Genomic DNA, 21,752 nt, shown 5'->3' with positions numbered 1-21,752 from the left:
ACACAGACACACACAGACACAGACACAGACACAGACACACAGACACACACACAGACACAGACATAGACACACACACACACACAGACACAGACACAGGCACAGACACAGACACACAGACAGAGACACACACACCCACCCACACACACACACACATACACACAGACACAGACACACACACAGACAGACACAGACACAGACACACACACACAGACACAGACATAGACACGCACACACACACACAGACACAGACACACACACACACAGACACAGACACACACACACACACAGACACAGACACAGACACACACACAGACACAGACACACACACACAGACACAGACACAGACACAGACACAGACACAGACACAGACACAGACACACACACACACGCACACAGACACCGAGCGATAGACAGAGATGCAGAGAGGTGCTCTTATAAGGGTGACTGTATGGATGTGTGTGAACCTAGGTGCCCACATTACATATTAACACACAAATAATGGTTTTGATGGTTCTACAAGTCATTGAAAGAGGATGGAAATGAGTGGCTGTTTGTAAGAGAGACAGAAAAATGAACTAAGAATTCTTGTGGGGCCAAAGAAGATGGATCACCAGGAAAAGGTTTGAGCAACACAATCCTGAAAGCCGAGTTTGATCCTCAGAATTCATGTAAAAAGCCAGACGTGGTGGATCTCATTTATAATCACAGCATACCGCCTGTGAGATAGGATTCAAGGACAGGAGAGTCACCCAGAAGCTTGGGAGCCAGCCAGCCTGGAGTATATGGCACAGGGGAGACCCCGACTAAGACAGGATATGGAAGTTGAGAACCAACTTCCCAAAGGATTTGACCTCTGACCTCCACATGTGTGCCACGGCAAGTTCATGAGCAAGCACCCCTTCTCTCTCTCATACACAGACACACACACAGACACACACAGACACACACACACACACATACAGAGAGAGAGAGAGAGAGAGAGAGAGAGAGAGAGAGAGAGAGAGAGAGAAATAAGTAAAACAAAATTAAAAGACCACTTATGGGCGGCAGCATGGTATAGAAATGGAGATGTCATAGGTTTGAGTCACATGACCTTCGTTCAAGCTTTGTCACTCTACATATGCATTAATGGTATGAGCTTAGGCATGCTAACAGACCTGTCACTATGACTTTCTGGGTCTCTGAAATGGCTATGAATTCCTGAAGAGATCCATAGAGATTTTACAAATGAAGACGTAACTAGGAAGCAGGACCTGACCCATGGTTAAGTACCAAGAGTTACTGTCTCTACCCCAAGATGAACCTCCTGACCTGCGCTGGCCCCATTCTGATCCTGCTCACGACTGCCTCATGCTCCAAATTTGATTTTCTAAAAGACTACAGAGATAAACCAGAAAAGCAGGGTCTGGGAGTAGCCTGGACCACAGCCAGAATGCTTATCTAACTGATTTTCTTTCTGATAATGTCTAGGCAGATGCCCTTGAATGCTGCAAGTCATGAGCCTAAATAAATAAAAGAGATATCAAAGAAAGTTGGCCTGACCATGATGCAATAATCCAGGGCTTGGGATCTGTGAGCTGCATGGTTGCTCAAGACCTTTGGTACTCACAAGAGCCTGATACTTGTTCTGTCATTCTTAGCCTCAGATGAAAAGCACTGGGTCCTGGAGTCTTGACTTCAGAAGTGGCACCTGTGTCCAGCCCCAGTCACCCTCTCTACCCTGGTCAGTTCAGCCTCATCTTTCTCCTCCTACTGTTGGGGATTGTTGGTAGAGCTCTGCCAGGAATGTGGATGTTGGGAGTGGACAGGTGATGAGTGTCTGGGAGGACTCTCTTGCAGCTAGGACACTTGCTGTCTTTTCTTATTTATTTATTTTTTGACATCTTTCAATCTGATCAAGTAACTTCAGGGGTTAAACAAATAACTTCAAGGGCTAATATAAAACATTCTTGGACACAGGCAAACTGGAAAACTGGCCAGTCTCCCAGTGTAACCTTCCTCACATTCTCTCTGCTCTTTCTTCTGCATCTTCAGACTTCTGTCTTCTAGGATCCACTTCTGTACCTCACTGCTATGCAAGAGGTCACCTTCCTCCTGAGACTCACCTAAAGTCCCCATGTCTCCTACTTAAACAACCCAAACACTTAGGGAGGCATTGCCCTTAGCCAGCTGCCAGGAGAAGGCAAGTGGGGCCAGCTGCATCCAGGAGTAAGGCACTCACTGTCTTTGCATTGCCAAAGGCCCACTGGCTCTGACAAGGCATCTCATCCACATAGTATCAACCACTTGTTACCTCCTTCACTTTAAGAGAGTCTTCTTTGTTTTTTTTTTCTCACCTTGAGCTACACATCTTAAAAGCCAAGGCTGATGCATGCAAGAATAAGGAGGTGTTTGTGTTGAGGAGCTGGGGCAGAAAGGACACAGAACTTCTGGGTTTGATCCCTGGATGGGGTGTAGCTTTTGGTAAATCACTCAACGTTTCTGGCTTCCTATGACCATTTCCTTGAAACATGTTCCTTTGTCTTGCCATGGTAGAAAGAGGGTGGATTTGAACCTGTGACTGGATTTTATGTACCAAGACTTAGCTATTGCTGTGTTATCATATCTCTGCTAAGGGAAAAGCCCCTTGGGGGCTGTCTCTCACGGGCTCCTCCTCCTCATTCCTCTATGATTTTTGAGGGTTAAATGTAGAGAATACTTGTCTATGAATATCCCACCATCATTATTTGTAGTAGCAAAACATTCTCCATCAGTGGGTAAGCCAATTATTATGTGTTTGTAGAAGGGAAAAATTATTTTCACCAGTAACATTAAAAGACTTGGGCTTTGAAAACAGTATACTAAGTGAAAGAAGCAATGCATGAAGGGACATATTATGACATGAAAGGACATGCTATGACATGAAGGGACATGCTATGACATGAAGGGACATACTAAGACATGGAGGGACATATTTATGATGTGAAGAGGTATATTTATGACATGAAGGGACATGTTATGACATGAAAGTGACATATTTTTGACATGCAGGGACCTATTATAACATGAAGGAAATTTATGACATTAAAGTGACAATTTACGACAACCTTTATGAAAATGTCTAGGAGAGGAGAATCCACAGAGAATCCAAGTCGATTAGGGTTGTGTGGAGTACGGCAGGGATTCTTCTGGGAGAGCTGGGAAAGAAGGGGGCTGAAGGAAAGGGAGAGTTAATGAGAAAAGGTGTCTTTCAAAAACTATTTTCTCCTCTCTGTAGAACCCAGGGAGTGCTGTGTGCTAGGTGAACAACCTGATTCAGGGCTTCGTCCAGCTCTCCTTGCTCTTTATCAGTTTTAGTGTCCTCATTTATTCTTTGAAATTTTGATTTATTTATATGATAGGAATTCTGACCATATCTGTAGAAGCACCTCCACCCAAGCTTTTCTTAACAGTCTTTCAAAATATTCTAAAGTTCATTCCATTGATGGGCAGATTTTTTTTTGAAATAGATATTGTAATTGGGTGTAATATGTGTTCTATGAATTAATCCCAATGAGACTTGTGATGTGTGTGTGTGTGTGTGTGTGTAGATGACTCATGAGGACTCAGCTTACACAGAAAGTCAGGTTTGTGGACATCTATGACTCAGCACTGTGGGGAGGAGGCAGACCCAGGCAGACCCTGGAGGTTCGCTGGCCATCCAGTCTGGCCTGGATAGTGAGCTCATTGTCGGTGGTAGAGGAAGCTACTAGACTCTGAGATTGACCTTTGGCTTCTACATACATGTGCCGCATCCTCCAAATGCACAAATGTACACATACCACACGCACACCAACACATACACACCTGAGTTTGGTCTGAGGAGTAAGTAAAGTGCTTGTCAAGCAAACTTGTGGACCCTAGTTTGATGCCCTGAAGGTACAAAAGAAGCCAGATAATATGGTAGCATACATTTGTAATCACAGTGCTGCGAGTTAAAGACAGGTGGAACTCTGCCTTAAAACAAACAAGACCAAATAAATTTTAAAAAAGATGGACAGTGACAGAAGAAGACACTTGAGTTTGACCTCTGTCATTCAAGTGCATGTATGCACACACACCCATACACACACACAGACACATCCTTATACACACATACACACACACCCATACACACACACAGACACATCCTTATACACACATACACNACACAGACACATCCTTATACACACATACACACACACCCATACACACACACAGACACATCCTTATACACACATACACACACACCCATACACACACAGACACATCCTTATACACACATACACACACACCCATACACACACCCATACACATCCTTATACATACATACACACACACCCATACACACACATACCTATACAGACACACACACACATACATACATACACATACCCCCCACATATAGACACACATACCCATACACACAAACACCTGTACACACACATACCCATATACACATACACACCCATAAACACACATGTACATACATGCATGCACACATACACGACACAAATTTGACTTTTAGTTTGTCTCAGTGTTCGCTTCTTGTATGCAGTCCCCTGGACAGTATGTGGCGCCGCTCTACCCTCTGATCTTCCACTGGGCTTCCCATTACTACTGTGGGATCCCTTGCTTTGTTCTCTTTAGACAAGCAAGCTTTCATAACAAGCCCTGTCACTGGCCCAGACTTTGGCTCCCTTCCACCAAGGACCCCTTTAATAAACTCATGTCTCCCGTGATGTGCCATGTGTCATGAGGGCAGGAAGACACACCATTTCTGCCTCAGCTTGCTGCCTCCTGGGATGGCCATGAACACAGAAGACATACTCACATGGCAAACTGATCCTATTTAAGTTCCTTTCAATGCTCAGCTGTAACATATCAGCGTCAGCTAAAGGTGTATCTTTCTATAGGGTTGGGGCAACTTTCCCTACATTTAGCTTCTGCAGTGAGGTCACAGGGCAGGCACGATGCAAGGCCATTGTGCAACCCTAGGTCAACTGGGCCCCCAGACACCATCTTTTTTTTAACCGTAAGTCTTTTATCTTAAAAGATCAGTGCTACCTTGGGAAAGAATTATGGCTGAAAAGGCTGGGCAGATGGAAAGACCCCATCACTACAAACAGGAAAGTTAGCACCAAGAAGAGATGGTGGGAGAACCACCTCAAGAGACTGAGTTCAAGTCATCAAGGTGTCCCTGACTCCATCAGCCTCACCAGCAGAGAGCTGCACACCCGGTGTCAAACATGCTTGCTCTCTGTTGATCCCTACATTGATCAGCCCCACTCAAGTCTCTTTCCCAGCTTCCTAGAGGCAGTGAGAGAAAATTCCTGGCAAAGTAGACCCAGCCAGACCAGGAGCCTAGAGCTCCATGTGACCCCTGGGATGCTCAATACAGCCACCCTCACGGAGAATGGGGCTATTGAGTTTAGAGCTTTGCAACCCTCCACCCTGCCGCCTCCCTGCCCCCCCCCCCCCGTAGAAAATCCCCACCAGGTGAAGCCAAGAAGACACCCCACCTCCAACTCACCCCAGTGCAGCATCATTAAATTATAACGAGCCCTAAAACTGGCTCCGGAAGCCTGGGTCTGCCTCTTTTCATGCTCTGAAGCTCGCGATTGGCTGATCAAGCTCAGCCTAGCAGACCTTATCTCTGGCTGGTTATTATTTGATGAAAGAGCCTTCCTCCTCCTCCACTGTTGCAAAACCATCCTGGACTGTTGGCTGCTGCCCGAGGTGCTTCTCTGGGGTTACTGCCGTGTACCCGAAGGCCTCCAGCCTCCAGCCACACAAATAGGCCTCTGGAGGAGCTTCTAAGTCACCCTTGCCTGGGGGCTGTCTTCTTCTGAAGCTGTCTGGGACAGCTTTGCTAGTCAACTGATTCAAAATAACTCCAGATACCACATCAAGGATACAGGTATTTGAGCAACTGGGACATGGGGACCTTTCTCAGGATATGATGGCTTTAGACACGGGAAAGACGTGAAGTGGAACCCAGGGCAGGTAGAGCAAGATAGAGGAAGCCCAAGAAAGGGCTGAGACTTGTGGCGACCTTCTCTTGGGAAGTAGTTAGAGGCTCGGGTGATGTATGGGGGGGGTGTAATATAGCTGTTGCATGATACAGTTTGTTGCATGAGTTTATTTGTATCCCGAGTCATTTTTCTTTAAGTCTACACACTCCTTAGACATCTGTTATCTGTCACCGTGGCTCAGGGAAGACCCCGATGACTTTCACTTGAAACACCAGTAAGTGTGATTTGCAGATGGGACGTGGCCTTCAAATGCTCTGCTGACTGCTAAGAATCTAGGTCTTTTCATTCACATTCAGGCAAAATAAAAGACCAGAGGAGAGGTGCTGGGCTGAGCACTCTATGTCTAAGTTAGTTCCCAAGTTTGCCTGTGCCCTGGCGGTTCCTATGCCATCAGATTCCCAACACAGAGGTGTTTTCTGACCTCGGGTCTGGTAGGGTGTTCTATGATTGACAACTTCTACAGAGGAGAGCTGCACTCCAGGGTGGATAAAAGGGCCTGACCTGGAAGTGTAGGAGGAAGAGAGGACACAATGTTAAAACAAAGAAAGCCATTTTATTTTAGTGGTTGAACAGGAAAGTATTTTCCAGTGATAATTTGTGGTTTTTTTGTTTAAGACAACCTTTCTCCATCAGTCTGTTTATCCCTAGGTGCACCTCCCCTATTGTTACAAGATTGTCTCTACTTTGTTGTCTGTGGTAGAGTATGGCTTCATTGCCTGCGGTTCTACACAGATGGAGATCTCTCCTCGCTCTAGTCTCTCTGGGTTCCCCAGGAACTTCCTTTGTGGAGCCCCCTTGACCTTTCTGGGAGCAAAAGTCATGGGTCTGAGGAGCTCATCATAGTGAGTTCTGCTCCTCTTCATCTGTAAGGGCCATGGTAAGGGTGGAGGAGAAGCCACTGCAGGCCGTATAGCTCCTTGCCTGACTCTTCTCTGCTGTTTGGGGAGCATTTCCTCCCTCCTTGTGGCCTGGCTGGCTCCCGTTCTGCTGGCTCTGCTGGTCTTCCCCTTTACACTATCTTCTCTGTCTTGCTGAATGGATAGTACTCGAGCCCCACGACCCTCCATAGACATACCACATCACACTTAATATTATCCGATTAAAAGCACCCCAGCTCTGCCCCTGATCCTGGCTTGGTTAAGTCAAAGGGTTAGGTAGGTTAATCTCTGGTGAGTGTATCTACTCTCTCTGTAAGCAAATCCAGAATTATGAACTTCCTGGGCTACTCTAGGCTGTCTTGCTAATGTTTCTGATCCATTGCCAGTGCCAGACTGATAGAGCTTCCAGGGCAGGGAGCAGGTGTGGTGTGGCAGCCAGGCCCTGGGACGACCCAGTTTCTGATGTGCAGTATTCTTGCTGTTCACCATGTCTAAACGTTGATGGAGAATATTCCACTCCCTGCTGATACTCCTCCATGTGCCTTCACTCATTGACTTTAGGACAAACTGGGGGAGAAATGGGTCAACTCGTTTAAAGGAAGAGATGCAGTGGTGGGTTGACCTACTCCACTTTGTGCTCCCTGCGGGTTGCATGTGACCACCTGCCCAAGAGCTATCTGGATTCTCGAATGGAAGACACACACACACACACACACACACACACACACACACACACACACCAGTTCTTTTTAAAATGGCTTGGCTAGCTCAAAGCCTGGGCACTCCTAAACCTTCCCCTGCTCCCCCTGGCCCAATCAAAGAAGTGGCCAGTGGCCACCCAACTGAATTTTCCCATGGCTGGTTGGCTCTCTCTCCTGCAGCTCCTACATCCCATCCTTCTCCCCCACACCCCCAAGTCATGGCAATTCTCTGTCTCCTTTTTTTCCAGTTTCTAACCTGAGCAAATCTAAAGGTCTTGCCCAGACTCCCTATGCCCAACCATTAGCAGCTGGCATCTTTATCGATCAATCAAAAGCCAACTGAGGACAAGGACCTTCAGCGTTTGGACAGGCAGATTCCCGATTAAACCAAAGCATTAGAACCAAATCCCCAACAAGCAGACTGGAAATTGAGGGATAGTTATAAGTTAGCGTGGTAAATGGAGATTTCAGAGTCCTGTGGTTTCCCCTGTCATTGGAGGATCTTCCATGGGGCAAGCCATCAGCCTCTCCTTCCTTTCTCAGCTCTAGCACCTGCTTAGGTCACTAATGCTGTGGGCCCATTACCTGAAGATGCCCACTCTGAATTGCTCTCTCTCTCTCCTCCCAGAAAATAGTCTTGGTGTATTTGCTTCTACGCTAAGGAACTCAAATTAAGGGACTGTCCTTTTTTTGGTTAATCTTATTAGAATCATAGTAGATCATAGAAGGAGAAAAATTATTTATATCTGTAATTAAAGCCTATGTTTCGCCATGATATTTAAAACTTGTTTTCCCCATCTGTAAAATGGGCACAGCACTTCTTTCATGAAAGTGACTTTGAGAAAAGAGATTCTGTGGTGGACTTACTGTGTTTTCAGCACATGGAAGAGGGTGGGCATGGAAGCAAAGGAAACCAGTTGCCCTTGGACAAGCTAAATATGAATGGTGCACCAGGCATTAAAAGCAGCAGGCCATTTATGTCTCTGGAGAGGACAAAGGACTTAGAAGGGAGTGGGATCCAGTCATGAAAGGGCTGTTTGGTGAACTACAGTGTTTGTATGCTTCACTTCAGCTGGCATGCAGCAGTGGCCCTGCATGGGCTAAGGACCTGCTTACTATGGGGCTCAGAATCTGTGAACAAGAGAAGCTGGACCGCGTGGTCCCTAAGACCGAGTTGTTCATGCTGACATCTAAGATGCTCTTGAACAAGCAAATGGCAAGGGAGAGGCATGTGATTCTTTTTTCTGTTGCTTTTCTGTCCTACTTGCTGGTGGAGAGAGGCTGATCCAGAAGAAAACACTGGTGCATCTCATCTTAGGAGACCTCCCTACTTCTTCCCTGCCCCCAGTGACAACTCTCTTCTCCTTTGCTTTGTCTCAGGAATTATGTCCCTCCTGTAGCCAGCATCCCACATCCCCTTCCTTCAAATCCCACAGGTATAGCTTGGGTGATAAACCCATCCAGAATATTGTTCCCTGCTGGGGAAGTTCTGAGATCAGGAGCCTAGGAGGTGAGCTGGGAGCTGAAGCTTTGGAGATGCGCTCATGGTCTCTCCCTTGGTTGCCCATGTGTGTTCCCAGAGCTGCCCACTTGGCCTGCCCTGGTAGTACCAGGTGCCTCGTCTACTATCTTTTATGAACTCTCAGGCCAGGACATTAGAGAGTGTGCTTTAAAAACTTGGTTAGCATATTTCCCAGACAAAAACAATGGCCAGGGAGGCAGTTGGAAGGTTCGGGATGAAAGGACTGCAGGCCTCGGGACCCTGAGCCACACAGAAGGAGCCTCCCCGCCTTTCCTGTAGGGGTCTGCACTGCTGACCCTCACCACTCCCCCATCCAGTCTCTGACAGCCAATCAACTCTCTTCATTTCCTTTTCCCTACCTGGGGCCTCACTTCTGCCTTAGTCAAGCCCTGACCATTGCTTTCTGGGCACAAGTGGTAAAGGGACCTCTCTGGGACCTGGATGTTTTAGCCAAAGATGCTCGAAAGAAACAATTACTGGCAGGACGGACCAGCACTGTGAATTCAAGACCCAGAACACTCGGCACTTGTATTCTGGATTTTAAACTCCTCATTGGATGGGCACTCAGAGGATCAAATGTTGAGAAAGGAACAAAGAAGCTGTGCAGAGGAACACTACACCAGGAGATTTTCAAAGGCAGTTCAGATGGCCCACTAGTCTCCAAGGCAACTGCACGCCTGCCTCTCTCTCCACTCTAGAGAAGAACTTGACAGTACTATTGTCGGGGCGAGGGGTTGTCCATTGTCAACATTCAGTTCCCAGAACCCGATCCACCCCACTTCAGTGCCATCCAGATCTTCAATTGCACTTAGATGTGGAATGGGGTTCTGGGGTGTCATGCTGGGTGTGATAATGGAAGCACTCAGTCCCTGTTCCTGGGTGCTTCTGCAGGAGCCCCAGTGCCAGCAGATGCTGCCACAGGCCTGGCTTTTGCCTTTCCTATCCTTCTGGCTGTCTCACTACACTGACCTCACTTCAAAGCTTTGCCTTGTCTCCACCCAGAATGGGGGCGTGGCTGTGTATTGGGCTTCAAGTGTCACAAACCAAGGCAGCCAACCATCCCCCAACCCCCCAAACAGCAAACAAACCAAGTTAAACAAAAACATGGCACCACCACTACCACCAATCACATAGGCTGCTCCACGCTAGGCCAGGACTTCTGTTTCCCCGTGAACCCTAGCCTCTCTGCAGAGGAGGGGTAGTTGTCATGGGCTACTTGAACATTGCTGGTAACGCTATGTATTTTGAGTCAATTCCAAGTAGCAACTTGGAAGAACAAGGGCCTGGGAAAATGAAAGCCAGGGGACCAGGCAGCAGCAGAAGGCTGGCTCCCCCTCCACCGCCCTGCTCCCAGATGGAGCTCCATGGGACTTGTAAGAGATGCCGAGATTTTTGTTCACAAGTCCCCAAGCACTTTGCCGCACTCTTAGTCCCTCCTGAATCACATGTTATTGTCTTGTACACTGATGCTTAGGGTGAGCTTGCTGGGTAGGTGGGATTCCCCACACCAGGCAGCATAGCGGGCACCCTTAGATAACAGAGAATGTGTTGTGGGTCTGATAAGCATCACTCTGGGTCCTTAGCCCTTTGCTTCCTCAGCACTCCTTCAGTAGGCCAACATCCCTGACCCACCTCTAATTTGTCCCAGGACTCAGCAACAAGGCAGAGCCACTCCATTTAAGGAATTCACAGCCCAGAAGAGGGGACAGGTCACTAACAGGAACTGCATGTGACATTGGAGAGTGGAACAGTGCAGTGTGTCACGGGGCAACCCTGTCTCTACTTTGACCTTCACTCCCTTCTCTGCCCTTGTCATAGTTTTGTCTTCTTTCTTAGCTGAGCCTCTACGCTATTTCTCCAGGGATCTCTAGTGGTTCCTTAACACTCAAAGATTTACATAGGCAATGCCTTTCCCAGTAAACTAAGGATAAATTTGCAAGGTGTGTGTGTGTGTGTGTGTGTGTGTGTGTGTGTGTGTGACCACATGTGTCCAGGTATATGTGTAAGGATGTGAATGTGTAGGCTAAGGTCAAATGTTGTACCTCAGGCAGTATCCGCCTACCTTTTGAGATGTAGTCTCTCACTAGGACCCAGGGCCAGCCAATTAGGCAAGACTGGCTGGAGAATGAACTCCAGGCATCTGCTTGTCTCTGCCGCCCCAGGGGCAGAATTAGAATGTGCGCACCATCATGCTGTGGTGAATATTATTTGTGGGTTGCTATCTCACCTTAGATAATTGAGTACCCCAAAACACAAAAAGCTTTATATTTATAATAAGTTTTAGAGCTGAACAGATCAACCCTTTGTGCTATTTTGTCTGTTTCTTGGTCAATTATCTCCGAGATATCACTTGCCATGCTATACCTGGTCTGTTCCTACAACAGACTTGTGTGCTCATGATCTACCAACCCCATGGTGCCTTCCTCCTTCTTCCTCCTCTCTTCTCGTGGTCTTTGCCTCAGATCCCAAGCCTGGTATCAGAAGCCCTGCCCACCTCTTCTGTCCAGCCAAAGACTGTAGGCATCTTATTTTAACCAATAGTTGTAAATTACAGAGCAAGGTTTGCACAACGAAAGCTGGCATACAAGAGAGTTCACCATCTTGAGGCAACTAGACCTTGGGATAGAGTTTTTGCATTACAAAACATAGCAGCAGACCAAACCTCAACACCACTACATCCAGCACTTGGCCTGAGTGCTATGAATTGAACTCAGGTCCTCATGAGGTGGCAAATACTGACAGCTGCATCCTTCCCCTCCCCCCAGCGGGTTTTAAATGCAGCTAAGCATATACAACGTTAGGACTTGTGCTTTCTAAGAGTCTGTCTTTCATGCCCAGTGGGGTGGAAAACATTCTTTTTATCAGGTGATGGTGTTTATCCATTGATAGTTTATATTAATACATTGCCTGGTACAATTAAAAAAAAAACCCTACGTTATTTCACAAGTCTTGTCCAACAGACTGCTTGCTCGACACTGAGGCTAATACTCACGTCTGGGAACGAATTTCATAGCACCTGATTTCCCAGACTGGCCTAGGGACAGGGATATATTCAGTTTTTATCACTTCCTATGACACTCAGCTGGCTGTGTCAGTCAGACCCTTAAATAGAAGCTACTGCCTTCTTGGTGTCCCAGGCTCCTGTATGTTTAATGCCTCGAGTATCTCCTTTCTGGGCCAAACTCATGAAATTCTAAAAGGGAATTATCCGTTTCAGACAGCAGTGGAAATAAAAGCCATTGGTGCCCTGCGTTATCGGACTGCTTAATTTTTTATCGGTATTTCAAGATAAAAGGAGTTGTGGTAACCTGGATTGTCGGCTTCCTCTTAGGTGCTGCTTAGATATGGCTGTAAAAGCTGCTGGTACCCTGGCCTGTGGTGGCTGCTGAGGTTGAGGTAGATCTGCTCTGGGTACCTGAGATGTTAGAGGCGTTTGGTTGTCTCATCACTTGCAGTGTGTTTCAGAGCACTGCCAGCCCCGCTCACCAGTGCTTGAGGGAAAAACAGGAAATGCACACCAGGCAACTCAGATTCCAATAAGCCAAGCAGTAGTGTCCAGGTAATTGGGCTGCAGTTGGATCTTTCTAGGTTAGCTGTTGTTTAAAATAAGATCTTACTCAAGTCTGTCAGGTGGGTTCAGCCACCTTCACAAGGTCGTCTGTGCTGCAGCAGCCACACACACAAAAGCTCATGCTTGGATGGAGAGCTGCTTGGAATTAGCCTTGTTTATCTATCATACAGATAGATGCTTTTCTCTCGCTGTTGGCTCACCTCTCTCCCTCGGGACTCAACATATCTCTTGGCTTGTATCACAGTGGGCGGAGTTGGGGATAATTTGATACATTGAACTAATCTCTTTTAGAGGCAACTATTTTCTGCAACTTTCTACCTTAATCTATGTGACCTTTGGCTGCTACTATTTTGAACTTGCCTGTTTAGTTACTAGTTTTCTTTGACTTCAGTACTGGGTTGATCGGCAACCATGAAGCAACAACAGCCTGCAGGTGAGTGCTCGATGTTGGCTTGCTGCCTGGCTTTGGGTTGCTGTATTCTGGAACCTTTCTTGTGTGCCTTCTCCAGAGCTGGTGTAGACTGGTGAGCACCGGGTGCTGCCTGTTTGAACTGACATAGTTGTGACTGACTTCCTTGGGCCCTTCTGCAGCATGGCTCTCCACACTCCCTGTTCCTGCCCTCGCCCCCACCCACCCCTACACTCATCTCCGCTGCAGCAGGACTCAGCAGCTGGAGGCTTCCAGCCTAGAGCAGAGGGAGGGAAGCATCAGTGGCACTCTTACTGAGTGAGGTGTTACCATTGACCAAGTATGTGGCCTGAGCTAGCATCTTTTATTTTTGATTTCTTTTTATAGTTAAGGAATTCTAGCATCTTTTAGTCTTTGAAAAAGCCACACACATACACAATTTATCTTGATTGTATGTACACCCACTCCTCCTTCTGACTCCTGTTCCCCTTAACATATTTATCTCCCTATCAACTGCCTCTCTCTCTCTCAAAATATACTTCATTGAGTGTGTTAGTGATGCCCATATAAGAGTGGTTGTTCCACCTTTGATGAGTATGAGATGAACTAACCAGTAGCCCCAGAGCTCATGTCTTTAGCTGCATATGTAGCTGTAGATGGCCTAGTCGGCCATCACTGGGAAGAGAGGCCCCTTGGTATTGCAAACTTTATATGCCCCAGTACAGGGGAATGCCAGGGCCAAGAAGCAGGAGTGGGAGGGTAGGGGAGCAGGGTGTGGGGGGGGTATAGGGAACTTTCAGGATAGCATTTGAAATGTATATAAAGAAAATATCTAATAATAAAAAAAGAAAAACCAAAAACTGGAAAAGAAAAGAAAAAGTCACTGAAGAAATCTGTGCAGAAAGGGCAGTAAAAAGTTCTCAAAGATAAAAAGAAAAAAAAAAAGAGAGGTTGTGGGGTCACTCACTGGGACAATATCCAAAGTAAAGTGATTCACCTCTCTCAGAGTCGCTCCTCAACCCCCAGTCGCTCCTCAATCATGGGTGAGGCCTTGGGAGCTTCTCCCACCTTCGTGCTGAAACTTTCTTTTCTTCTTTTTTACGTCCCCTCCCCTAATCTCACTTTTTTGAAGGCAGGGTCTCACTATATATCTCTGGGTGGCTTGGAAGTCACATTAGACCAGAATGGCCTGGAATTTACTCTGCCTCCTGAGTGTTGGAATTGAAGGTGTGTTCTGTCACATCTGGCTCACACTGGAAGCTTTTGACTGGCTTGATCTTGTGCCCATGTGCTGCAGCAACGTGCTGTGTCCAGAGGAGAACATTTCACAACACTTCCCCCCATCTTCCTGCTCTTACACACTCTCTTCCTTGATCCTTGTGTGTGAAGAAGTGTATCACTAGGTTGTCGATCTGGGCCTTCCATGAAGGAGTTCTTTCTTCCTTCTGAAGCATAGTCTCTGATACAGAGACTTGCAGATGCTTACGCTAGCTGCTTGCTTATGCATGCCAGTGATGAGGGAGCAAAGGAAAGAGGACTCCTTCTCTGGGTGCTCCCAGATCTCTTCCCCCACAGCATTAATGTCTACTTCCTCCCCTGACTTCTAAGTGTAGACAGGGCAGAGGCCATGCTTTGGACATCATGGCTGGTGGTTGCTGTGTTGATTCTTCTGCAGAAAGCACCCTGGTGTTTGGAACTCTGGCAAGGGGAGACATGGTAGCCAAGTAAGAAAGACCTTGGGGTAAGGACATGTGAGATTGTGTTTTTCTCTGCACTGAGGGCTCCAGAGAACTCTTGACAAAACAAGTTCTCATTCTAACTCCAGTCCTGCCAACTCCCTGGTGAACTCCAGTCTCTTTCCAGAATCTTGTTGTCCATCAGAACTGAGGAGCCAGCCCACGATAGGGTGCATCCTGGCTCAGAAAATTGTGACAATTAAATAATAGTACATATGGAGAGCATATAGGTAATGCCGAGGTCCTGTTGGCACTAATTACTGAGAGAAAAATATATTGTCAATAATCCATACTATTTTTGTTTGTTTTTATTGAAGAAAATTTCACACAATACATTCTGACTATGTTTTCCCCTCCCCCAACTCCTCCCAGATCTTCCCCATCTCATCACCTCCCTATGTTAGTGGGGGTTGGGATGAGAATGCTCCCCCCCCCCCCCCCGTGTACTGGGTCCCAGTTGGTGGAACTGTTTGGCGAAGGATTAGGAGGTGTGTTCTTGTTGGAGGAGGGGTGTCACTGAGGGTAGGCTTTGAGGCTTCAAAAGGTCCTTTCAATTCTCAGTCCTTTCTTCTGCCTTGTGGTTGTGGGTCAAGATCTGAGCTCTCTGCTGTTCCTTTGCTCCATCATCATTGACTCTAAACCTTTGAAACCATAAGCCAAGTTAAATACTCTCTTGTATAAGCTGCCTTGGCCTTGGTGGTTTTATCACAGCAATAGAAAAGTAACCAAGACTCTAAAGTAGCAACAATAAAGACACGAACACAGTTAAAAGCTCAGGACTTTGATAAGAAAGGGAGCCTGGAAAAAGAACAGTTAGGGAGGGGTCCCGGGCCCTGCGTGCTGAGTAACAGCAGAGATGAGGGAGGGGTCCCAGGCCCTGGGTGCTGAGTAACAGCAGAGATGAGGGAGGGGTCCCAGGCCCTGCATGCTGAGTAACAGCAGAGATGAGGGAGGGGTCCCAGGCCCTGCGTGCTGAGTAACAGCAGAGATGAGGGAGGGGTCCCAGGCCCTGCATGCTGAGTAACAGCAGAGTTGGGACAGGCGACGACAGCTCTCTTAGACACTGGTTCCCCCGTCCTGAGGCTGCTTTCTTGCTCAAATATTGGAGGCCCATGTTTGGAAAACTGTATGAAAGTCAGAGATAATACAGCTAAGCTTTATCTGTAGTTTGTAGGGGAGCTTGCTTCTTAGCTGTTGCTAGTGGGATAACTTCTCCAGGGTCAGGGAAATTATTGCTCTCTGTACTGTGTCTCCAACTACATGGGGCTACCTTGGGAGGGGATCTAATTCTCCATCTTACCAGGTAGAAGAGACTAAGTATTACACACCACTGCTTACACACACACTGACTGGCACACATACAAGCACACACAGGCATATATTCATACACACATATACACACACATGCAAGCATAGATGGGCACATATTCAGACACACACGTATGCACACACACATACAGGCACATGCACCCCACATAAACATCACACATACATGCCACACAGATATACTACATATATACTCTATACATGCCATGCACATATATCACACATGCATTACAGATATATACTATATACCTCATATACCTCTAGACTACACATACCATGCACAAGTCACATGATGCACACCATATACACACCACACATACATACCATATACACACCACATATACACTACACATACACACCATATAGAACACATACATACCACACATATACATCATATATACCACATACACACCATATACACTATATATACATCATACATATACACCATAAAGAGCACATACATACCATGTACACATCACACATGTATATCACACATATATCATACCATATACACATCACACATGTATGCCACACATGGTAATGTACACATCACACATGTGTACCAAATATATATCACAGGTGCATCCCATACATTTCACATGCCTATAAATCATACTCACACATCCCACACATGCCATACATATAACACACACACATACCACACACAGACACATATATCACACAGATATACACATTCTTCCCCAGCACCACCCATTCCCTTTCTGCATGCCACATCTGCTTCATATATACATGTGCATGCATATACTCAAACATCAGTTCACTGCCACCCTGAGCAGAGTGCCCAAGGACTATGAGCCCTTTAAGATCCAGCCCACAGTTGAGTTGCTGATGCACACCAGCACTACAGAAACACCCTTTTCCCCTTGAGCTCTCTCCATCTCAAAGTCCAGGCCAGATCCAAGGGACTGGTGAACTGGCCTTTTGCTTTAACACTGGTAGTCAGGGTACCACTCTAAAGTACCAGACTGCTGCACACAGACTGCTCAGCATCTCAGTGAGATGGCAGGAGATTCCTCTGGGCTGCCTCAGAGCTATGGTCCCCACTTTTCTCATGACCTGTGATCTATCACTCCTCAGTTTGCTGGCTTGGAAAAGTGTCCAGGCTCAGAGGCTGGGAGAGGCAGTAGTTAGCGTAACGACTTCATGTGTTCCGTTCTGTGTAGACGCAGGTCCTGGAGGGTGTTGTGAAATCGTGTGTAATTACAACATGAATGAAACCTTGACCAAAGGAAGCACGTTGAGTTCATCCCCACTGTGATCCTTAAAGGAATCTTACACTAGACAGACCACAGTGCAGTCACGTGTTCAGCTCAGCCCTGGTTCCTGTCAGAACCCTAACACTGATCTCTCCGACTGAACACTTTACCTGCCTGCTGCCTTCATTAGTTGAAGAACCTCACCTCCCACAGATCACATGCCCAATGATTTTCTTATACTTGACTTGCTCTCTCTGTGTGTACATATGTGCGTGTATTCCACGTGTTCATGTGTATGTGTGTGAGCCTGTGCATGGTGCGTGGAAGCCAAATACTGAGGTTGGTGGTTTTCTCTATTGCCTTTATCTTGTTGTTTGAGATGAGATCTCTCACGAGACCTTATGCTTATGAACTCAGCTAGGCTGGCTGCCCTGAACACCTAGGGAACCTCTCTCCACCGCCACAGCACTGGGATTGAAGGTGTGTGCTGCTGTGCCAAGCTTCTTACGTGAATGCTGGGATGGATCCCAGGGGATCATGTTCAATGATGCTGAGGTGGCCGACTGCCCACTGAGCCATTGTCTAAGCCTCTTCCCCCTACCTCACTTTAATTTTTCCCCAGTCTAACATAGATTAAGGACTTCACAGGGAATGGCTAGTTGTAGCCATGGGCCAGTTGCTGCCCACCACCTACCTGCTTGGTAAACCAAGTTGTGCTGGCACACAGCCCGATTGATTTTCTTATGTACTATCTGTGGCCTGTTTTGTACAGCATATTTGGGCAGTTGTCACAGAGACTATATGGTTAGCAAAGCCCAACATATTGACTATCTGGTCTATTTTTTTTTTTTAGAATGAACTGACTCCTAACCTAGAATATTAGTGTTAGAGCCACGCCACTAATAAAGCTTAGGTTCAAACAGGATTTTGCTTTCTTGTTAGCTGTGACATTGGGAAAGTTGCATAATCCCTCTATGAGACCATATCTACTCCATGTGGATGATAAATGCCTACTTTGGAGGGCTTGGGGAGACGATTAGTTGAGTGAGACTCTATTTATAGAACCTACATCCTGGGCCTGGCACCGAGCAAGTGCTCAGTAGATGGTGGCCATTCATTCCAGCATCAAGCAAGCATGAGTATGGGTGACTGCCCATCCTTCTGCGGAGCCAGTGCCTATGCGTCCTCTGCCTATGCTGAACATGTGTTTGACTTGGAGCAGAGAGTGTCATCAAGAATAGAAGATGACGGGTTGATTTTAGATAGTGGTAAGTGCTGTCAACAAAACAGAACGGCCCAGAATAAAATGACAAGCCTGGGACAGAAAGTTGCAAATGGAAGCTGGGAGCTAAAAATAAGAATGAATCAGGCATATGGATACTCGAGAAGGCATGTTCCTGGCTGGAGAAACCAGAAACCCGGAGGCCCTGGGCCAGAGGTGAGGTTAGACTGGCCCAGAAGAAAGAGGTGGCCTGGGGACTGTGGTACTGAGGGAGGGAGGCGTGGAGAAGGACAGCTGAGGAGCAGCAGAGAGGGGTGAAAGCCTGTGAGAGCTCAGAGCTCTTGCCCTGGGGAAGCGGGGAAATCTGAGACAGATGGGCCAGAAGTGAAAGCGCTGCGGCCCCATTCTTCCTTCTGTGTAGGAAGCAGGATTCCTCCTTGCAGCCCATTAGCCCCTGTTGGAATCAGGAGTGAGCAGGGACCTCACGAGCCCTGGCCTCTGTTGTGGAAATCCCACCAGAGCACCCTATTGAGGTCAGCTGTCTCCCGGGGCTTTTCTCCACACAGTGGCCCTAACTCACCTGACAAATCTTTAGGACAACGCTGGCTGGTAACTCTTTGAAATCTCTGTCAGGAATCTCGGTGCTTCTCCAGGTAGAGCACTTAAGGGGCCTATCAATTAATGTGATCTCAAAGACTCCAGTGCATTTCCAGCAACAGAAGAGCACCAGATAAGCATTTCGTCCCCTAAGGCCACTCAGAATTCATGGCTCTGGTTCCCAGAATTAGCATTTCTATTTTGTCTGAATCTCCAAACAGGCGTGAAGGGCCTTCATGATAATATTTTACCTGTTTGGCGCTTGAAAGAAAGCATTAGATACCATCAGTTACCCAAACTGCCCCCACAGTTGCTAATAATAGCTACGCAGTAGCCACAGCCACAGAGTGCCACTGTATACGAGGCTTGGCAGTGAGAGCGGACGTTTAGATACTCACTGTATTAATTACTTTCCTTATTGCCATGACAAAACACCTGACAGAAGCAACTGAGGAGACAGGGGCTGGTCAGGCTCAGGATGGAGGTGCCTGGCAGCCATCCTGGAGGAAAAGGTACCATATCTGGAGGGGCTCACTTCAGCATGTCAGGAGCTGATGGTACAGATCAGAAGGTAACAGTCTCAGTGGTAGACTGAGACTGGGCTAAAATCTGAAGGCCCTTTCAGTGTCTTACATCTAACAGCTAGGCCCCATGGGTCATTGGTTCCAGAACATCTCCAAGTCACCACCAGCTGAGGATCAAGTGTCTAAACACGCAGCCCAGTGGGGGAACAATTCACATTCAAACCATGCTCCAAACCATTTTTCTGATTTAGATGACTTCTCTCCTTATCTATCTTCCTTATCCTCTTCCATCACTTCCTTCATCCTCAAAACAACCCTTTATTGAAGGATGTATAAATCAGCCTAAATCTATAAATCAGCCTTTTGTCATTATACCAAAGCACCCAAGGCAGGCCAACTTTATAAAGACGTCTCTATGTAGTTCAAAGTTCTGGAGGTTCAAGGTTTAGGGGCTACCTGTGATGGTACTCATCCTGGCAGAGTCAGCTCTGTGTGTATCTGTAATTCTTTCCTACTTTTTATGAAACTGCCAGGATCCAACCATGGGATATCCTTTCTTGTTGTCTTAGATAACCCTTCTCACTTCCCAAGGACTCCCTACTTCTAAATAGCATACTTGGACTAACTTTATACTTTCATTACCATTCACAGTTGACTGTGCTGATTAAGTTTCAGGGTAAGGGCCAAGATGACGATAGCTCAGAGGTAGAGCTCTTGCCCAGTATGTACAAGGGTCTAGGTTCAAGGGCCAATCTCTCTCTCTCTCTCTCTCTCTCTCTCTCTCTCTCTCTCTCTCTCTCTCTCACACACACACACACACACACTGTATACTATATTATCAGAAGTAACGTGTGTGTGTTTTTCAAGAGAACATGCCTTTCCCTCATATATGTAGCTTGCTTATTTATTTGATTATCTATTTATTTGTTTATTTCTAATTTTGAGGCAGAGCCTTATGTAGCTTAGCTCAGGCTGGCTTCAAGCCGAGATGAGACTTGAACTGTTGACGCTCCCCCCCTCCCCCCCCCCCCCCCCCCAGGTGCTGGTGTTCTGGTAATACACCATCACACACAACCTTGTAGCATTATTTGCTGGTGAGAATATTTAAAAATCTACCCTCAACAACTTTTAAATATATCATCTCCCATTGCTGGCCTGTTCTGCAGCCCTGGGTCACTACTGTTCTACCCTGTTCTTCTTTGGCCTTGACACTTTCATAGTTAATGTAAAATTGTGTTTGATTTTTTTCAGTGCCTGGCCCATGTCTTCAAAATCATGAGATTTCCTCTTTTCTTTTCTTTTCTTTTCTTTTCTTTTCTTTTCTTTTCTTTTCTTTTCTTTTCTTTTCTTTTCTTTTTCTCCTTAAAAAAAAAAAGCTGACTAGTTTTCTCTTCGTATGTGCATTTTATATAGCCATCCATCAGTGGACATTTAGGTTGATTCTATTCTTTGACTATTATAAATAATGCTTCAATACACCGATTTCATTTTCTTTGGACTTACAACCAGAGTGGGATGGATCATGGAGTAGTTCTAGCTTTAAAATCTGTAAAGGAAACTACACATTATTTTTTTATGGTCGTCATAATGTACACACATGTTCTTGAGAACAGAACCCACAGATGACCTCAGAAGGGCTTTGAACTGTCTAAGAAGGAATGAAAACATTTACACACTTGGTTTTCCAGGGGAAATCCTGGAATCTCACATGGTCAGACCCCTTACTTTGGTGTTACAAAGTTATGAATTATTGCTTTATAAATACTGTCAATAGTGCAGTTACTGTGCCCACAAATCAGGTCTCTATGATCAGAGAAAGAGAATGATCTGTGCTTGAAGCAGGGGGAGCTTGTTATTTAAACACCCCCTTTATCAATTACCTGGCACTGATTTCTGGATCAATTTTCTAGTTCTTTTAAAGGTACCACACAGCATGTATCATATTCCGGGGACTGTCTCTGAGACTTACATTTTTTTCTCTTCTCTTCTCTTCTCTTCTCTTCTCTTCTCTTCTCTT

At 46.3% G+C, this 21,752-nt stretch overlaps 1 protein-coding gene and 1 long non-coding RNA gene across 4 annotated transcripts in view; one reads left to right on the top strand and one right to left on the bottom strand.

The window, feature by feature from the left end:
- The window catches only part of LOC110286104, a 12,489-nt gene extending 6,888 nt beyond the window's left edge, over positions 1-5,601 (bottom strand). The window contains exon 1 of the long non-coding RNA XR_002377114.2: positions 5,531-5,601. This is a non-coding gene — a long non-coding RNA (uncharacterized LOC110286104). The remainder of the gene's footprint in view (positions 1-5,530) is intronic.
- Positions 1-21,752, top strand: part of Gpam (glycerol-3-phosphate acyltransferase, mitochondrial) — a 95,597-nt gene that overhangs the window by 28,279 nt on the left and 45,566 nt on the right. For 2 of the 3 annotated variants that reach the window (XM_021151279.2, XM_021151280.2), the window contains exon 1: positions 5,695-5,917. The exons of the other annotated variant lie outside the window; for it this stretch is intronic. The gene's annotated coding sequence lies outside the window, so the exon portion shown is untranslated. Of the gene's footprint in view, positions 1-5,694; positions 5,918-21,752 lie in introns of those variants that run through there. 3 annotated transcript variants of the gene reach the window in all.

Source organism: Mus caroli, chromosome 19, assembly GCF_900094665.2.
Source record: "Mus caroli chromosome 19, CAROLI_EIJ_v1.1, whole genome shotgun sequence".
Taxonomy (NCBI): domain Eukaryota; kingdom Metazoa; phylum Chordata; class Mammalia; order Rodentia; family Muridae; genus Mus; species Mus caroli.
Note: the sequence above shows the minus strand (reverse complement) of the source record. Positions and strands in the feature narration are given on the sequence as shown.